Below are 13,732 nucleotides of genomic sequence, written 5' to 3'. Positions count from 1 at the left end.
CATTTCACATATCCCACTGTGAGTGTCTTTAGAGGAGACAGACAAAAAGCTTCTGCCATTGCTTTGAGATTTCCATCTAATTGTGTCCCTGTCAGGGAGTCCAGCGTGATGCAAGGAACAACAATTAACAAAAAGTTTAATTTTATTTCAGAAGTTCTCATGTCTTTTCAATACATCCCAAAAGTTAACTGAATCCAGAGTTAACAGTCCATGAAATGCAGCTTGGGATGACCTCTGGGACCTTGCTTACTCACTTGTAATTTATCTTGGCATAAAGGATGTGGAAAACTGAAAGTCAGAATCCTTATCCACTGAAATAAACAGAAAGATTCCTTCCCCTGGCTTCATTTATTGTAGTAAGGAGGCTTCTAGGTTAGCTGTACAAGCTCTCTTTACAAGCAGGGGAAAAAGATAGTGGCTGCTGGAAATACACTTGTCCCCTCTCAATACAACCCTTAAGGAAGATGCTATGAATCATATCCTGGAAATGCTGATCTTTCTCTATTTTCACGACAAGTGGCTCCTCCACAGTTGCATTTAGAATACATGCCTGGTTTTTAGATGGCTAAATCTGAGAGGTGAAACCTATTCTCACTGATACCAGTGGGAGCTGGATTAGGCTCTGAGTTTGCACATGCAAGCTAATGAGGAATTAAGAAATTGAATGAGGAATTATGCATTTAAAGCTAGTTGACTGCTTAGCTTTGTGTACATATGCTCTTCTTCAGAAACTGGAGTGCCGTTTCAGAATGAGCTGAATGAGGAAAAATTAAAAATAGAAACTTTAGATAAAAACTTCCATTTGTGGATAGGCTCTAGAAAAGCAGATCCGGACTGCTGTAGTCTCTGGGTTAGCAAAATGTGAGCTTTAATTCTGCTCAAGGAACAGAAGAACAGCCTTCCCTCCGAAGCATACGCCATTCTTAAGAAACTACTTTAAACAGCTTTAAACTACGAATAGCCTTGGAGGAAATATTAGGCCTGCTTATTGAAAATTGACTAGAGAAGTCAGATGGAAATCCATCCATCAGTATTCATGTGGCTACCACACATGGAAATGTCAATTTGATTGTTTAGGCCTAAAGCCAAAATATCAGCTCAAACCTTCTTCATAAATTGTTCATGGGAGTCTTTTCTGTTGAGCCAGATTCTCATTTCCTTAGTTTGCACCCTCATTATGTCTGATGCTTTAATCAGAGGATGAAACAAAGAGGCTTTCTCTCCCTCTCTGCACACCCGGAGCACAGACCAAACCCAATTGTAATCCATATCCTTTCCTCAGCACTATCATTTGGTGAGAGTACCCCAGCTCACAAGCACACTCAAAGATACTGGGAAGACACCATGGAATTAACATCTCCACAACCACTTGTTGATCTTGCACACACACAGGGGATCTTGTGATGCTTCTTGATGTAAGCAGAGCTTCTTTCTGCTTGTCCTTCACTCCTCTGGAGCCCTGAAGTTTCATGGCCCTGGGACATCCTACCCTGTGTAGTCCCCACCACTTTCTCTGCCTACATACAGGTTTAATCCAGTAAGACCTGAATTGCTGTGGTTCTCCCCAAGATGGCCTACACTGATGTATCCCAAGGAAAATCCTTTCAGAGCTCTACCTGTTCCCTGTACCTCAAGGATACGCTGAAAAATAATTTTTTTTGCTTTCCTTAATTAACTTGTATTTAAACAAAATTAATCAGATCCAAACATCAGGTTTCCTTTAAGACAAGGGATACCACTGATAACACAGGGGAGTTTGGCTTTACAAGTCTGCTACTGCTCAGGAGGGCCAACTTTTTTTGCCTGGAAAGCACTGCAATAATTGAAGACAGGGAGAAATATAAAACAAAGCATCATCCCTGCCTGCAGGTACCTCAGACCCCACAAGCTCATGGTAATCTAAACCCATCAGAGAGTTAATTCCGTTTTAATTCCCATGTTCCTCATGGGAAATGAGCCCTTAGAAATTCAGACAACATAAATACCACATAAGAGCACTAAGCCAGTATTATTAGGGAAGTATATTTAAATGCTGAAAAGTAATTTCACTTTTTGAGAGCTGAAGGCTTCTTCTACAGCTGAAATTTTTGCCTCTTATCCTCCCTTACCCACATGATGAGGATACACACTGGCATTATAACTAGTTAGTTATGATTAGTTGACTGTAGACCTGCCTGTTCACCTCCCAGCTCACGTCCTGTGCCAGAGCAGCCTGAGGTGCCTGGTGCTGTTATGTTGTGTCTGTATAAGTTGGACTGTTCTGTTCCCTCTATCATGTAATGGTTCTGCCCTGGTTCTCCCTTCCCTCCTTTGTGCTGCCAGTTATCCCAACTCCTCCCCAGCTGCCTTGGGGATCAATGTACCCTTTCTCAAATCCCTCCCTGGTGCCCTGTCCGTCACTCAGCGCTCCCACCCTTCTCTCTAGAACTCTCTAGAAACTTCCAGCTAGAGCGTCGAGTGATTGGCTCAGGGGCCGGGGCCCCACCCTCAAGTTATCCCCATTGGGGTTTTCCCTAAGTCAATCTTTTGTATCCCACTCCCCTCTGAAACCCTATTCGTCAAAGAACTGACTCCTCCTCTGTGTCCCTCCCTCCTTATAAGCTGTTGCAACTTCCCCCTCTCTGTCTTTGGCTGTCGGTTTCCCTGGGCCTCTGTAAACCTGGATTCACCACAGCTGCAGAGCGCTCTCTTATTTCTGCTGACTGTAGCCGTAAGCCAAGCCACGTCCTACCACGAGCTGCACTGCTGTCATAGCACAGAGTGTTTGCCTCAGGTGCTGTCCTGAACCACGGAGATCGGGATAGTGCCCCCGTACTGCTAGCGGTGCTGGATAGCTAGCCAGGACATCTGAGAAGGACAGTCTTTCTCCAGCTGGACTCTTCATACTGAGCCATCTCAGCACTGCAGTGCCTCCTCCCCAGCCACTCTCCCATTGTCCTTGCTTGTCCAACTGTCTTCCCTCTACTTTTGAATTAGAAGACACAGAAGGAGAGTACTTTGGCCCAGGAAAGAAATGATGTTTTAAACTGGGAAGTGATTTACAAAGAGATGCCAGTGATTGACCTTGCTAGGAGGGCAGGATTTAAATGCTACTTACCATCAATCTTTTAAAAATGCAGGTGTGTTTGTGGTCATAGCATGAGTGTTAACAAGGAGAATTTTACTATGTCTGAGCAATAATAGCGGTTTCCAGCATCTCCATCACTTGCATACAATTGCTATATATAGTATTGCTATCACTATAGTAATTGATTGTGGTTTTCTAAGTGACATCTTGGAAGGGACATTAATAACAGTTATCTAAAGTGCTCTCACTAAGAGCACTGTGTTTATGTTTTGCAGCTGTATCACTTTAGGCTGTCAGTCATTTCCTACAGAGAGAATTTTACACACACAGACTAATTTCTCGCATTTGATGCAAGAAACTCATCTGGCTTCCTCCAAATGGGAATCAATCATGTTTCATGTAGCTGATTATTGGTAATGGCTTTGAGTACTGTTTAGGAGGAAGAAAGGGGAAAGAGTTTGATTAATTGTTCCTTAAAAGGAACTGGATAACTTGAGGCTCTGAGATGGCAATGTCCATGTCTCCTCATGCCAAAAAAAAATCTCCCTCTTCTCAGCAGAGGAGCACAGTGTAGCAGAGTACTCTGAATTTCTGCCTGCCTGACTCCCACTCCTTGGCCACTGAACTTTCCACCATTTCATAACAAATGGAATAATATCACTTGGAGCAAACAAGTGGAACTGGCATTGCACACGTGTATGTACAAGGCAGGTTGGTTCCTTTACATCCATGGTTTTACATTTCCTCTAAGCAATTATTGTACTGTATGGCTGCTACATCTTTCTGCCCTTGACAGCAATAATCAGTTTGACTCTGTTAAACTCTGAATTGGTCTGAGTGCTTTTCACTTTTAATATTTCCATGATTGGAGCTATGAAAGGCAAGAATCTGTGCCATGATTTTTGAGACAGTTTATGGAAAATAAGACTTAGCACATTTATGATAATGCTAATATTTCAAGCTATGAGAAGATGCTAAACTTTCAGTGCTCTTCCTCTTCCTTCAAAGAAGTTTTCTTTTCCAACTTTATTTACAAAGCCCTGCAATTCAGGCCTTTCACTTGCAACTTTCTAGTGTTGCTTTTGTAGAGTCAACAAATCTTGGGCTTCATGGCACCTTGGTAATCAAATGATACAGCTGGGTTTAACTGAAAATTATAGGTTTTCAAATACTAAGTATTGTACCCTGGCATGCTGGTGTTGCTTTGGGTTTCTAAGGATGTCAGTGCTGCAGAGGTCACATTATGGATTTATATAGGCACTGATGCTGTTTGTAACATGTTGTATGTGGAAAAGTAGCATGCAAAAGCTGAGAAAATGGAGATGGTCAGAATCACACCAACCTCTGGCAAAATTGTCAGCAAAGCAAAATCTTGTTTTCACCAGGCAGCTCATAATCACAGCCACAGTATGAGATGTTTTGATGCCAGTTGTTGGCAAAATGAAAGCAAACTATTGGTGCATTGGGGTTGCCTTACAGAAGTATAAACTGGGGTAGGACAATAAAGGAAATGGCTGTTTTTGTGTGAAACCCCAAATATTACAAGAACATGTCTGAGGAATTTGTAGCTGCATTATGGGGCCATAGATTTAGGGATGCAGCCTTTTCCTACACAGACTGAATGAGGCCAGGAATGAAATTACTATGAAATTTGTATGAGTTGACCTATAGAATTGACCTTCAAATTAAGATTCACCCTGTGCACACCACTGAAACAGGCAGCATGATGGAAAGACAGGTTGGAAGGACTCAGCAGCAAGCAAGGTGTGTGGAGGCAGAGCTGTGAGTTTGCATCCGTGGGCATCCTACTAATGTTCATACATGCAGTGACCCTGTCATAAACAGCCAAAGCACAGCATGTTGTAATCAAGGATATAGTGGCCTGCAGCCTGTCTTTGTGTAATGTAGATTTCTAGGGATACAGGGATATCTGTGCTTCAGTCAGTCCTGGCCAGAGAGGATGGGCTGAGTGGGCAGCACTGGGCAGAGCAGAGAACATGCTGGACGTGGCAGGTGTCAGCACACACACCTGACACCAGCCACAGATGATGCCCCAAGGGATGGCTGGGTTTTGCAGGTGCAGTTACATGAGAAGTGGTTGAAATTCACAGAAGAGTGGAGGGGAGCACTGGGGGCTTTTTGGGAGCACAGCCTTGCAAAAGCCACAGCACCTCAGTTGCCCCAAATAGTAATCACATATAAAGCTGAGCACGCCTATATCAATTCTATCAGAAATTTCAGTGGTTGCTGCAAAACTGGGACTGATGGGTAGGAGGTAATTTGGCCAGAGTTGTTCTTTTGAGAGCAGGCTGAGATGGAGAAAGGGAGTGTCAAGTCTGGTGAAAAGTGGAAGAAGAGATAACAAGGGAAAACGTGAGTATGCCTTACTCATCCACAGCCAAAATCAGGGCAATAACCCAACTTGTTGCTCAAACCAGAGCACATGAGTCAAATCTGACACCATTGTTGGGGAGCAGGGAGGTCTGGGTTATTCCCAGCCAGCACAGGACCCAGGAGACAGAGGGATGCAGTACTCTGGTGCTGCTGTGTTGATGCCTGCACCAGGCCTGATGGCTTTGGAAGCTACCCATCACTTCCTCATGGCAAAGAGGTGAGTCTGTGTCCTCTTGTCCTCTTGCAAGAGCAAAACCAAATGTTCATGCAGGCCAGCTGTGTGTGTGTGCAGGAGCCCTTGTGGCACTGCTTATTTTCCACTGAAAACTAAATTCTGTCTAGGAGGTTGCTAAAATGTCAAGCTGCAAAGCAGTGCTTGGGCACTGTTATTTGTGTCTTGTCGCTGTATATTGTGATGTTGCTCTCTGTCTCTTTTGCTGAAGAGCCCAGGTTAAATGCCAGGGTGACCACGATGCTTCAACTCCCTCAGGATGGGAAAGGGGATCTCCACTTGCATATCAGAAAGATTTTACCTTCCTTCCCACTGAACCTTGCCAGCCTGGAGGATTTCCTTCCCAAATTAGAAGCCTGGGGGAAAACTGACGGGAGAGAGGAGGTGCTGCCTCCAAAAACCCTTGGTGCATTTTTGCAGGTTTTTTAAGAAATAACTCCACCAGCATTACACTATAGAGGTGAGCATTTGTGGTGAAGATCTTGGCACATGCAAATGAGAAACAATAATTAGTGATGATCTTCAAACCATGCTCCCTCCCACAAGCAGTGGTATAATTATCATTCACAGATGATTACTCATTTTTATCTACTTTCAATATGAAAGTTAGTAAATCTGAGGCAGTGAAAGCTGGCAAGATGCTGCTGAGCTGCAACCTGATGCAAACTAGGACTCAATACAGACTGAATCCTGGTTCTCATCAGACATAAATAAAATTCTGTGGGGTAGTGAAACACACAGATTTCTCATTAAAAAAAAAAAACAACTAGAGTAGCATTCTACTATAGTTGCAATATTTTGTAATAAATAACACTCTAAATTTATTATTATTTGCTTTCAGGGGACTATCAAATAAAAAAATAACTTCAAAACTCATCATCACATCCCTTTAGACCCTTAGCATTGTACTTGTAAAAAGTGTCTTTTGTTTTACACTACACAAAATATCCATGTAAACTTCAGCTCATTCCTAGTAGTTCATTTCACCATACCCTTTTCATGCCCAGCCTTATATCTTGAGATGTTTAACTTATGGACACCAGAGGTTCTAATTTCCCATACCATAGAGCCAAGAGACGTGGGTAGCTGGATCTTGCAAAATCTTTTGAGGTAGAATTTATAGTTGTATAACCCTACACTGTCAAAACATGTAAGCGCTGCCTTTTCCACCACATTGTGGCAGAAAGAACTTCTCCCTATATTGTACTTATTCTTCCTCCAGAGATTATATATGGAGATAGAAACCTTCTTTCATTATAAATCTATGTCTGAAAGAACAGAAAATGAAAAGATGATGTGATTTGCCTTCATTTGTTTTGCAGACAGCTTTTGTAGAAGTGCTGAAATGAGCTAGCTTGGGTACAGAAACATGTTACACTAGCATGGAGAGCTGAATGGGTTAATTCACCCAGCCAAGAACTGTAAATCCTCAGTCATGGAGTTCCTGATTCCCACAGCTAGACAGCCTTGTTACAGGAGTTAACCTGATTAAAGTTAGCTGACATGCTCTCCCCTGGTACATGCATGACATCTATATTAACAGAGGCAGCAAGCTTGTTTGGTTGCCCCAGAGCAGCATTTAGCCACTCCAGAGCTGTGCTTCTCACCTGATCTTTTCTCAGTGCAAAGGTGCTCTTGATCCCTGGTGATATCCCAGTTTAGTAAATAGCCAGGCCCGGAAGACACATAACCTACACACTTAACCTCTCATCTGGAAAGAAAAATACAATCTGTACCTGTTACTGACCCTTGCAACCTTCATGCTTAGCAGTCACTCTCACAGAGACATTATTCTCTGATTAATTTTTTGTTTTAGAAAACTTGTGGTTAAGACTGTGTTTCTTGAACTTTGTATTTCTGAGTTTTTCACTACTAAAGACTTTTCCTCTGTATTTTAGGTCCTACTTCAGTTTGTACATGCATCTTTACAACATGCTATGTCCCCAGAATTCCCTCTCCTCTAAGTAAATTTTTAAAGCTTTTAAAATTTTTTTAGCCTATGCTGTTTTATGAAGTTGACCATGTCACCGATCCCTGCTATGGATCTATTCATGCTTCAGGAAAACGTGAAAACCTCAAAGACCTGGTGACAGACCCAAATCACTGGCTATGGAATAAGTGGTTATGGCAAGGGAAGACATTTGTCCAGGGTTTTGTGCTGCTGCCAGTACCCACTGCTGCTTTTGGCCTGGCTGTTTTGCTCTGTTCTTCCCTTTTGTTCCACTGAATGGTTCAGCAAGGTGCACACAGGCACAAAAGAAAAGAGCATCGACGCTGGGTATTGGCGGGTCCTGGGGCCCTTCACAATCCTTCCTCCTACTGCTCAACCTTCCATTCAGACTATTTCTTCATTGACTGTATGACTAAAACCTGCAATCAGATAAAATACAGGTGGGAGGACAGCTTGGATAATGAGATATGCTATCAGACATTGGCAGCTAAACTTCGTGCGAGATCGCTCCCTGTAATTGGTAAGGGGAGAGGGCAGACAAGTGTGTGCCATCACCAGCACTTACAGCCCTCCTCAGGAAAACAGCACTTGGGATGGTGCTTCACTGATGAGTGGCCCAGGGACAGATATTAATGAAGCTGGTTAGTAAGTTTTAATGGTAAAGTAAGGGCACACAGCATCTGAAAGGTCCTGAGCAGGTGAGTCCATCCCACAAACCTGCAATTCTTCCTGCAGCTACGACTCAGTCTGCCAGGCAGCAACTAAGATGAAGATCCATCCACAACAGCTCCCAGAAACATTTTGCCAAAGCAAAATAAACAGCAGCGACATTCACCTTAAAAAACTCCAAACAAAACCACAGTAATTCCAAAGGCAGAGACCACGCTGTCACAGCCCTGCAAGCCTGGTGTTGAAGTGATCCCCTGTTTCTTAGCTGCAAATAGCAGAGATAGCATCTTGGTGTTTGAAGGAGATACAGAATCACAGAAAAGGTGCTGGAGGACTCAGAAAGAGAGGGGTTCACTCTATTTCTTCTGAAAAAAGTCTTACTCTAAAAACTGGAACCAGGGACAAAATAATTCAGTGTCCTCTTGGTCACTAACAGTGCAATCTCTCTCAGTAAAAAATCTTTGTTTCTCCTTTTGAATAGGCTAATGAAAAGAAAATCCATTATTCAAACTCATTTTAAATAATGTTTACTCTTAAAAAAAATTCTTGGCTTCCCCTGGTTGCATTTATGTGGAGAATGGAAGAACTGTCCAGAGACCTCCAGACCTCCAAGTACCTCCAGGTCCATAGACCCCTATGTAACTTTTAAAATAATATGAGTTATTTTGAAATTTAGTATCCTTTGAACTAATTATGTTCTATTTGTTTGTAACTAGAAACAAAACTGCCTTGTAGTGACTCTCCTCCCATGGTCTTTTGGAACAGAAATCATGCAGAGCTTGTGAAATTGTTGTAAACCATGACTATTTTGCTGGAGCAAAATCCCATGCGGGAAAACTATTTTTAAAAAAGAATCCTTCATTAGAAAGAAGTCTGTTTCATTTGCAAACTATTAAAGCACCTCACTGGAACATCTTAAAAATTGAAGAGGAGAATAAGAGGACTCTGTCCAATATAACTTGAAAGAGTTGCTGTGGGAACAGTTGGGTTTTCTTACATGCTGATAATCCTTATTTTTACTTCCTTGAGTTGAAGATCCCAACACAGTTTGCAAGCCTAATACCTCACATGTTGTACACAGGCCTGGCAGGAGGCACGGTCCACTGCCTCCACAGGGAGGCAAATGCAGTTTGTGACTAGGAGACCATGTAAAGACAATGGGATTGACTTTTTTTGCAGCTCCTGCTGGCTGAATGCTGAGTCAGTTCTAGAAATTCAGCAGCACGGTAAGCTGCCCATGAAGTGGGTTTATCATCTCTAGGCATGTGCCTGAAATCCTATTTAATCTTCATTGTTTTATGGTTTGAAGCAAACCTAAATATGATTCTAAGAGTGCAACTTTGTAGGGAAGACTTATTCTCTATGGTGAACGGTTATTACCTAGCCACCTTACCTGTGCCACCTGTGGCTTTAAAGACCTCTATTGTAATGATTTGGGCTCCCAGTCTTCTCTTTCCTAACTGAAGAGCCTGAGCACTCATTCCTTACACTGATGAGCTGTGCTGCTGTTCCTCATACAGAGGATAAAGCCTCTGCACATACTTTATACAGGTGCTACATAATTAAAGATGCCTAGGTCACATAGGTCACTGAAACCCTGGTCCATAAAATCCCCAACTCTCATATAAAGATAGTTAAATAATAGCTTCCTGGTGCATAAATCCCTTCTGACTATCGGTATGAAGCTCCTAAATTAATTAGCTGCTTTAGGGTTTCTTCTGAGGAGTTCTCAGGCCTGGAGCCCTGCCATGTAGCACAGCATGAGTGGCAGGGTCAGGAAACTACTCACAGGAGCTGAGTCTGTGATGGCCTATTGTAGTTCTGATGCTTTGCATTTAAGTGACTAAGTAGAAAGGGAAGCATCTGCTTTTCAAGGTCTCCTAAATGCATTGAGAGAAAAACTTTAAAAAAAAATCTGCACTGAATTCTCACCTGTGAATGTATTTTCCATCTCAATTTCTCATCTTGCTGCTTAGAGACATGTCAGAGACACACAAATATTTACCGATGAATATCATTTATTCACCTCTGGGGAAATGGTGCTATTTGCATTTATGTGGAGACTATGACTTTATACAAGCTAAATGTCACTGTACATGCGTTGTTTTTCTAGTCAATATTTGGTTCTTGCTGCTATTCTGTGTCAGGAGACTGATGTCAATGGAGTTTATTTAATCTCCACATGACTTGGTTCTGTACACAACTGCTCTGCAATTCATAAAGGCCTCAAATGAAAAAATCTGACAGACTAAAACTTAGTAATTCTTGATCTGAGATCCTTTGAAATCAATGGAAAAGTTACCATTGTGAGCAAAAAGATTTCAGATTAAGCCTTAGTGAATATCCACCATATTTTGCACTGATAAAATAAAGGAGATGACTCACACAATGGCTCTAGACTTGCTTTGAAAGGAATATTTTGTGTGACTGAACAAATAGTTTTATTGTAGCAGAAGGTGCTGTGGGTCCTTAGTCATGTAGAAAAATGTCTCATGTTGGAGAGAAGCACTGGGCTGATGGCACGAGCCTGCTGCCTGGGACTGTGAGCGTGGGATTTCCATCTGGGCAGTGTGCTTGCTGCAAGCACAGGAGAAATGAATTACTGACATGTGCTGTACAGCAACATAAAGGTCAAGGACAGACTCCTGTTTAGTATGAGAAATCACTTCTTGTACAAGCCCTAGGTGCAAACCCTGCTGAGGCAGAGGCGTTCAGATATTAGACTGGCTGAGCTCTGACCTCCATGGTGGCCTGATGCACGCTCAGTTCTCCAGTTGAAGATGGTCCAAAGCTGCTGCCGTACATTTATGGCAGTACAAGTTTGTATTTGAACTGAACTCATGTTACCATTGCATTCTTAGGGCAAATGCTCCAGGGGTTGGGTCCTGAGCTGTGACTTGAACAAAAATTTCCAGCTAAATGTGGTCAGTAGATCCTGAAAAATCCCACGAAAAAAGAGTTCCTGCTTTTATTTCCAGAATTTTGCTGTTGGTAGTGGAAGCCATGAGCTGAGCTGACAGCACATACAAACAATTGTTTTTGGTTTCCCAAATAAAATTGCCACTGCATTTGCATAATCCAGGGCCTTAGCAATAGCCATGTCTAGCTGTAGCTTTCATATGAAGATGTACTTTTTCCCTGAAACCCTTACAATACACACAGCCAAGCTAAAATGCACACTTCTGTGCATTGCTTGGAATAACTAAACTATGTGTCTGCTTTTGGAGACTTTTGGTTGCGAATAAGCTCACATGACTGGCATTTTAATTACTTATCTGGAGCATCATGTAAATACAGAATAAGCAAAAAACGTTATGAAAACTATTCAATGTCAACTTTTTCAGACATGTCATTATATGAATTAGTGATAATTTGCTGTCAAAAACCATAGGCACACTAAAATTAACCCACAGATACAACACACACATGGAATAATTACAAAATTTCACTCACTACAAAGATTTAGTTGTTGTTTAGCAGGTGCAATAAAATATGATGAATCAAAGGCTGTTGAAAGTAGTATACATTAAAATAGCAGGAGTTGGTATGTGTGATGCAGAAAGAAAAAGAGCAATGCCACTGTTTTTCAGCTACAAACTGTATATACCAAATTTATACTTTCCCTTCTGTAGTAAATTGATTATACTGAATATAGAAGACTGTGGTTTATGCTAATAACATTCTATGATGACCAGCACATCATAGCCCTTTTAACCCAAAAAATGCTTATGTGGCCATTTGTCCTGCCCTGGGTTGGATTTTGCTGCAGCAGTTAATACTGAAAATGATTAAGATCTATTAATATCATGCTAACAAGGACAGGATCATGGGAAAAAAGAATTAACCAGAATTCCACCTCAGTGCTCCTCCAGGTGCTTCTCTCAATGGTAGAAGACTGATTTTAAGAGCATAATATGTTTCACACCTACTGTGTGTATTAATTTAATTTTATTAATCCAGAAATATTAATTTCTGGATTAAACCAGAATACTTCAATCAGCAGCACAAGCAAAGCCTCAATTTATTCTGCCTCAGAAATGAAGGGGAAGATGAGGGGATAGAAGATGTTTGTCTTTTTAGCTTTACCAGACACCTGCTTCAGGAAGCTTGAGTAGATACAGGCTTGGGTAGAACTTATTGTGGGATCAAAGGTAAATATAGCAAAGTGTTTTAAAATTCATCAGTTCTATAACATTAAAGCAGCATACATTCTCTAACTCACAGAGGCACTAAAAATGTATGCACTGTGTATGCTTTGTACATACAGTATTACTGTGAAGTTGTACAACGAGTATGTTATTCTTTAAATACTTAATGAAAGTCCATGGACCTGAAGATCCTCATCAGTTTGAGAATTTGGATTCTAATCATGAATGCCACAGCTGTGCTGACTCATCTGCCCCCCAGGTAACAAAAGAAAAGGAACTAACATTGCATGAACTCTGTTCACCCTAGAATGGGCTGGAACAACTCTTTCACAGCATTTGTGGCTTCCTCATCCCATGTGGGAAGAGCTGCTGCTGTCTCACTTCCTAGGTTCTGTCAGCTTTGCAGCTGATACCCAGCCCAGCACTACCTGCAGTGGGAGATGCTGGGCAGCATCCACACAGACAACAGCTCTAATCCTTTCTGAACAGGCTGCCAGGCCCAACACCCTTCCTGCTTTGTGAAATGTGCACACTGCTCACTAGGCAACACTTCTTCTCTGTCACTAAAGCAAACACTTACCAACCTGGGTGACATTAACTGAACAGAGTTAGATTCTGAACAGGATGGTCCTGAAGACTCTACCATGCAGAAAAAAATCTCCTCTGTCAAAACTTGTGCAAGATAAATATTCTTCCTTCATATAGCAGAGTCTCTAGGACATTGTACCTATGAAACAGAGCAGACTTTGGGTTAAGAAAAGGAGCTGCTGTGCTTCTGTGTCACTGTTATCTGGGTTTATTTCTGGGCTTATATGGTACCACTTATGATACAGAATTTACAATTCAGAAGTCACCAAAAGAGAATATGTCCAAAGGAATGTAGAACTCTGACTGGCCTTTGCAGGAGTGCTCTACCCCTGCTGGAACATCTCCTCAGCACACCTGCCCCAGAGCCCAGGGCACTCTGTTTGTTCTGTCCTGCTGAGGACTTCATTGGTGAGTCCAAGGCACTTTCTGCGGGGAGGTGGTTCTGGCCCTGCACCACCTTCACACACTGAGGAAGGACATGAGAGGTTCAGAGGCAGACTCTGACATGTAGTGGCTGTTCCCTGTTATCCTTTGTCTCCAGCTGCAGCATCCTTGGTGTCATTGAGCTGCAAAATAGTTTAGTTAGAAAAGACCTTTGAGATTAAGTCCAGCTTTTGACTGGACACCACCATGTCAACTAGACCATGGAGCTAAGTGCCATGTCCAGTCTTTCCTTAAGCAGT

General features: G+C 42.1%; 1 protein-coding gene across 5 annotated transcripts in view; it reads right to left on the bottom strand.

Annotated features, from left to right (window-relative positions):
• Positions 1 to 13,732, bottom strand: part of HTR1E (5-hydroxytryptamine receptor 1E) — a 39,810-nt gene that overhangs the window by 6,563 nt on the left and 19,515 nt on the right. Inside the window, exon 2 of one of the 5 annotated variants that reach the window (XM_077174902.1) lies at positions 13,042 to 13,188. The exons of 3 other annotated variants lie outside the window; for them this stretch is intronic. The gene's annotated coding sequence lies outside the window, so the exon portion shown is untranslated. The remainder of the gene's footprint in view (positions 1 to 13,041; positions 13,189 to 13,732) is intronic. One more of the 5 variants, XM_077174901.1, reaches the window with a different exon arrangement.

Source organism: Agelaius phoeniceus, chromosome 3, assembly GCF_051311805.1.
Source record: "Agelaius phoeniceus isolate bAgePho1 chromosome 3, bAgePho1.hap1, whole genome shotgun sequence".
Classification (NCBI taxonomy): Eukaryota; Metazoa; Chordata; class Aves; order Passeriformes; family Icteridae; genus Agelaius; species Agelaius phoeniceus.
This window is presented reverse-complemented; position numbering and strand designations above follow the sequence as displayed.